Below are 6,963 nucleotides of genomic sequence, written 5' to 3'. Positions count from 1 at the left end.
TGGCGACACTCAGCTGGGCTCGTTATGACCTGCCAGGGCTCTGTCTCTCTCCCTGGCAGTTTCTCCCCTCTAGGAGCAGAGCACCGAGGTGCTCTCGACAGGGTGTTATCATAGGGTTACTCCTTGTTTTCTTTGACCAATTATAATGATTTATGTACAGCACAGAAGGCTAAGTTCTATCTCTGTTAGTGGCGCAGCAATAAATTTCTTTTTGACATGCGCAGCAAAAAGGCGGTTACTGGCAAAAACTTTTGTTAACCCTTAGTTAATTTAGTGTAAAACAAAACTGCTTTGAATGGTTTTACTTGCTTGTGACATGGGCACTACTTAATTTGGTTGTGACAATGTTGAGGATATCTAGGACGTTGTACCTTGCATCCAGAACACTGTACCTCAATGCCTCACTGAGGATTTTCATGAAGTGTACCCTGTACTGCCCTGTCTGCATACTACATGGCTGACCTACAGAGTGTACCCTTGACTTATTCTGCAGTTTCTAGTTTCTGTATCACTGGTATTAACTCTGTGTAGTCAATTAGATGGATTTTATTTTGCAGCATGAAGCTTTAATTATAATCTAATCCAGTTTATCTGAAGTACATTTTGGTAGCATTTCCATTATGCAAATATCAATTTATTATCCTCACATTATGTTTTGACTACAGTGTGTTGCTAATTAGAGGCAATTTAACTGCTTTTAAAAAAAAAATTCTTTCCTCTCCCCACATTTTCACTTACTTTCAAACTGCACAGAATGCATATCAAGCACAGTCAGTGAAGAAAACCTGTGGTTATCAACTCTGTTTTAATCACTCTAATTGAGTTTCATTATGTAGAAAGCCATTTGTAAAGTACAAATTGTTCTGATTAACTTCAGCCTGGTGACAGAAATGTGAATGATAAGGGGCAGTTTATCCCAACCACAGTTGTAATGCTCTTATAAGCCAAACATTATGCAAGCTTAGTGCAGAAGCCAAGTTTAAATAATTCATTTACAGGATCACCCCTTATAACTATATGTTTCAAGAACTTTGAGGTATTTCTGAAACTAAAGATGTTCACATGCTCAGAAATAACGACTAAAGCAAGTCCATACACAAAGAGAAATGACTCTGGTCAACAGCACTGGGAGGGTTGCAGAGGAAGTAGAAAAAACATCAGCAAAACCAGCTTTGTCTTCACAAAGCAGGCCCAGCACCTTTGAATGATGTACTTTAATGATTTCTCTGCAGTCATTGCCATTACACACATAGGCAGCAGCCTACAACTTAGCAATATGACCTTTCTGGTTTGGGAAGGAAAGGAGAGAGTTCCTTCAGGCTACATTAGTTGTATGTTTTGTTTCATGTAGTTTTCCTGCAGTTCTTGACCAGAAGCATAATGCTTAACACAGCTTAGCCCACCTCCTGTGCTCACTCTTAGCCTAACTCCCTTTTTCAACATAAAAAATGGGTAATGGGAATTTTCTCTTCATGAAGAAAGTCAGCTATGTGGGAGTGTGAGAGAGCTATTATGCAACAGAGACTTGTAGATGTCTGAATACATACAAATCTTCATTAATATCTGATAGAGAGAAAGACTTATTAATCCATTTGGATACCCCTTTAAATGCTAATTGCTTTAGCTTCTTTTAAGTGATTGCCATAATACCTTGGAATCATTTTATTAATTTTTCTTCCTTAAATGGATATTTGCCTATAAATTATACTCCCCTGTGCTTAATTTTTGTCTTGCAGACTTTATCATTTCACATCGGGATGTACTGCTCTACAGAGGGGTGAGGAAGGAATGCTATTCCATGAAACTGGCACAACTAAGATTTTATATCCAAGTCATTTTTTAACCATTTCACAAAGTGTATTTTAAAAAAACAGTTTACAGTCTCTCCTGGTTTTCCAGAAACATGTCCTACTTTCCATCTCAAAAGAGAAAGAAGCAAATGTTATGGCTCATATTAAAAGAATGTTAACTATTGAAAGCATAGATGTTAGAACAGATAACTTTATTCTTAACCTTCAAATATATGATTATTCATCATATAAACACTAGGGGTCTCCAGTGGACTTCCAAAAACTTTGGGAATAAAAAAAGACACAATTTTCCTGAATTTCTGTGCAGAGTAAACCCCAATACTCCACCCACCTTCCATGCTAGTTCTGTTGACACCAGGGGCAAAAACAACAACATTAATGTTCTTATGTAAAGGGAAGAAAGAAACCACGATTTTGTGCCTATAGGTATGTAGGGGGTTTTGAGAGTGGGTTTACTTTCTGCCTAAAACTAGCTTTCAGAGATGTTATTCAATTTAATTCATAACCATTAATGTTGTTTTGATATAGGGTGGCTTTTTATTTAGTTTCTTTTGGAGACTCTATCTTTAATTTGTTGAGTGAATTCAGAGCTCATGGAACCAATAGACTTAATAGCTCTGGCTGTAATCCAACACAGTGTAGGCAACTACAGAGAAAACTTTGCTGAGGCATCTAAATGCTGAGCTAAAACATCCCTTCTACTTCAGGGCTGGTCTTCTGCTGCTAATGTTGCAAGTACTGGGGAGAGGCAGCAAAACTGTGATGAGATCACAGAGCTCATTTCCACTTGTCATATTTGTCAAATCTCTCAAGTGGTGGGAACCACTGTACCCTTGATGCTGTGCACCTTTTCAGTGAGTTAAGACTCTTTACTGAAAAAATTTTCCGGTAGCTCTACAACTCTTTGTAAACAGCACCCTGAGAAACACAGGAGGAACCAGGGAGACTTCGGGGCCGGGGGGAGCGGGGAAGGAAGGGTCCTAATTTATTTTCACTTCTGCCAGTTCATTCATCAGAATAGCTCAACTGACTTAGTGGAGTTATTCCTCATTTATATTAGTGTTAGGCAGAGAATAGATGCAATGTTTGGATCTGCGTGTGAATTAAAATTAGCTCAAAGTTCAGGGCTTGGTTTCACTGCTTAAATCAAATTTCAAATTCACATCTGGTTCAGACTGAACACTTTCCATGTCTAGCAACTTGTTCTTGTGAGAGTTCCACCACGCTGAACAGTGCAAACCTTGAACAACCAGCAAGGCTTGCTAACTTTTGCTGAAATATAATGAAAAAAGAACTGTTCTTACAAAATGTAGGCCATGCCTGCACCAGGCAGTTTCTCCCACCCCCCTTTCAGCTTTGATATCTCTTTTTAATTGCAGATCCAGAACCAGACACTTTCTGAACAGAATTACTTTTGGGGATTCAATTGAATGAGGGATCATTTTTCGAGGGGGCTGGCTTAACCCCATATGAAAAGAAGCAGAACAAAAGCTGAAAGATAGGATTAAAAGAAAAGGATGCATAGAAAAACTGTACTATTGTTTAGGGCTAGACTGAGGTAGGTGCTCTCCCTCACTCTTCCTCGTTTGCTTTAAGGCAGAAGGCAATTTGTTTCTGGTCTCTACAAACAGTGAATTATTGCCCGCTCCTGAATCAGCTCAGCGGTGCTGGCCAGTGCACTGTGGGAACACAGCCAAGGCTCTGCCCACTTCCTGGTCTCTGCACCTATCTGTTAGCAAATGCACAGTGCCTACATCTTGCTTTGCATTGAGAGCAAAAGTCTCTATAGCTTTCATGGGGGACATAAGGGAAAATAAGACATATAACAACCCTTTCTATGTCCTTGCCCAAGCATGTAGTTCAAGAAATACAACTCTGACAATCAAATATTGTTGAGGCCGCCCACTCAGTCTAGACTTCAGTTATAAACAATTAAGAGATCACTCGTCCTCAGGGTAAACAACATAACATTTCCATATGCCACCAGTCCTTTCAGAATTGTTTTGCATCCCATATATCATTCTTGCATGGCCAATTGCCTGAGGGAGAAAACAAACAAACCCTTCTGCTCTTGTCAGTCCTTTCAACATCTCATTATAATTTATTTTCCAACCAACAGTGTGATTCACTGCAGAGTTTTTTGCCATGTGATATTCAAAGTGGACAGGTTATCATTCAGCACCCCAGGCACACAATTATTCTAACTGATATAATCAATGCAAATATAAATTGTTTAATATATTTGTCCCAGTAACTTTTCATAGAGGTATAATCTGAAAGCTGCTACTGCCTATGTGGTCTCTTTCATTCCTCTGACATGAAAGAGGAAGTGCCCCACATTCATGATCGAAACTTTGGAACAACCAAAGGAGAAATGGCCCAAGAGAATTCATCCAGCTATTACATTAAGCCTTGTATTTGCACAGATAGTGTGGTACTGGAGACCGTGCCTTTAAGAGCTGAGGATCCCAGACAGTGAGCCAGGGTAGGACTGGTATGAAGCCCTCCCTGTTGTTAAGCACAGACAGCTGGACATGGACACTGTGAAAGGGATCTCTTGCAAGCACCTTAACTATGGATGTTAAGGTAGAAGGAAAATATCATGAAGGGAAACCCATAGTCACTTAATGTGCTACTTCATGAACCAGAAGTTATATATAGCCATGTTAGCATGGTGCTGCACCTGGGTCAATTTTCTCTGCTGAGAAGCAAGTCTCATCAGGCTGGTTTCAGCGCCGCAGTAATGTAGTTCTATTGATTTTGGAATCAACATGTGCAGAACGGGACTGGGCATCTCCACACAACTGTACCTTGCAATGTGATGTACAAACTACTGCATTCAGAGCTAGTTCAGGATATGTTTGTGTGTACTGGCATTGTGTCATGTAGGCATACCCTGATTGGCAAGAGACCATCACAGACAGAACTTTCCTAGTCAGTGCTAGAAATACTTATACAGAGTGAAATTTACTGTCCTTTGCAAAAAGCCAGGAAAAGGTGTATTATGTAAGTGCTCCCTAAAACCTGAGTATTGCACAAGTCTGGTGCTGGGTGTTGGCAGAGAAGAGAATTTCACCCAGAGTGCAGATGTGATCAATACAGCTTGTATTTTACATACCTCAGTGTCTTGATTTAAGGAGCTCCCCAGAAACGTGATAGCACACATCCATCTTCTGGGACTAGAATGAGCATTTTGATAGGCATCCAAGTCAGGCATTCTAGCAGTTTAAAGGGCTGTCATTTCAATTTTGAATGTCTGACAGCTCTATAATTCATCTCACAAAAACTTTACCACCAACTATCAGTATATGATGCTGCTACATCATTTTTCCTCTTAGATTTTTTTTCCAGGTGTACTAAACCATTAGTATTTAAAAGAATCTTCTATTAGGCAGATGCAAACTGAATATTGAATTTATACTTTATTAGTGTTCTATGTGAAGTGCTTCCTGGCAGGCCTTCCAAACTAGTATTTAACACTTTTTGCAAACATTGCTTATACAGTAGATACTGCCAGAACTCAGGCTTAACAAATCCCAGTTTCGTTTGAAAAATCCTTTCTTAATGATGGAAATGATAGAAAGGACAACATATAGTTAAGGGCTTCAGAACATGAATTCCTGAGAACATTAAGACATACATATTTTGTTCACCTTAAAAAATAGGTTATCAAGATACTATTGATGGGCTACATTAGAATTCTAGGTACACCCCTGCATACAGCCTGTACGGTGTCAGAGGGCACTGTGACTACATCCCTGGCTACATGATAACCTTAATGTGATAGTAACTCCTGCAGGGCACAATTCCTTCCCTGTTTCCTCTTGGCTTCTAAGGGGCGCATCTACACAAGATGTTTACTGCACAGTTGACTAATTAGCTACATGGTAAACATCTCAGTGTCTACACATGTGCCCCTATTAAGTTGGGGTAAGCTAATTTACTCTGCAGCAGGATAGTGCTTGTATTTAGAGGTACTGCTGTAATAAAAAATTGCAGCAGTGCATGTGCAGATGCTGTCTGACTGGCTGGGGAACAAGGGTGCTTCAGTACGGGGGGGGCTGCCTACCAGCTAACTTCACACTGAAGCTTCCTTATGCCCCAGCCAGCCCCTCTGCAGCACACTGAGCCAGGGGGAGCATCCCCAAGCTGGCAGACTGACCCGCAGAACACCCTGCCAGCCAGGACTGGTCTGCTGCAGCTCCATATGCTGCTCATGAATAAACTAAGGAACTAATCACTTTGGAGTTAATTGCTCCCAGGTGCACCACTTTAATGTGCTCAAAGGAGCAAGTAACTCTGGACTAATAAGTAGGGCTGTGAGAAGCTTCAGTAGCTGATTCAATTCAGAGGACATTTGGCTTGATTTGGGGACTGAATCTCTGAATCTGAATTGAATTGGGAGAACAAGTAAAAGCTCCAAGTCAATTTGAAGCATCTGAATCAATTTGGAAAAGACTTGGAAAAGATTCGGCTGCTTCAGAGATTCAGCCATAGATTAAATAGGCAGCTGACAGCTGCCTCCAGCTGGTAAGTCTGTTGGGGTTGTGGGAGGGAAGGGGTGTAGGGGAGGGAGGGATGGGGCTGGGACAAGCTGCCCAGCTGGGGCACGGGGGGGCATCACCGGCTCTGGCAGCGGTGATTGGGGCCTGTGAGGGCTCATGGTAGAGCACCCTCATGCAGCGTGGGGCAGTAGGGGGCCATGGGGATCACCCCCCACCGCTTGGCGCCCGTGCGGTAGCTGCCCCATGGCATGGGAGCAGTGTGGCTTGGCAGGGTGCTGTGGGTGGCTGTCTGGGAGCTGGGGTGGCTTCAGCTGTCAGCCAGATCCCAGCAGTGCTCAACCCCAGTGGCCTCATCTCCCAGGCAGTGCTCAGCCCTTTGCTGAGCTGCGCTGCACCCACTCCACGGGGCAGCTGCCACATGGGTGCCAGGCAGGGGAGGGATCCCCATTGCCCCCACTGCCCCATGCTGCATGGAGGGGGGGCTCTGCCATAAGCCCTCAGAGGCTCCAATCACCACTCCTGCAGCCAGTGAGTACAAGGCCTTTAAAAAAAAAAAGTGCCAGGACTAGGCTGGGGCCAGGCGAGGGATGGGGCCAGGCAGGCCAACCATGGGGGATTTTCCCATGGCTCCTCCCACCTGAAAAGAG

The sequence above is a fragment of the Alligator sinensis genome, unplaced genomic scaffold, assembly GCF_000455745.1.
Source record: "Alligator sinensis unplaced genomic scaffold, ASM45574v1 scaffold353_1, whole genome shotgun sequence".
In the NCBI taxonomy this organism is placed as follows: domain Eukaryota; kingdom Metazoa; phylum Chordata; order Crocodylia; family Alligatoridae; genus Alligator; species Alligator sinensis.
Note: the sequence above shows the minus strand (reverse complement) of the source record.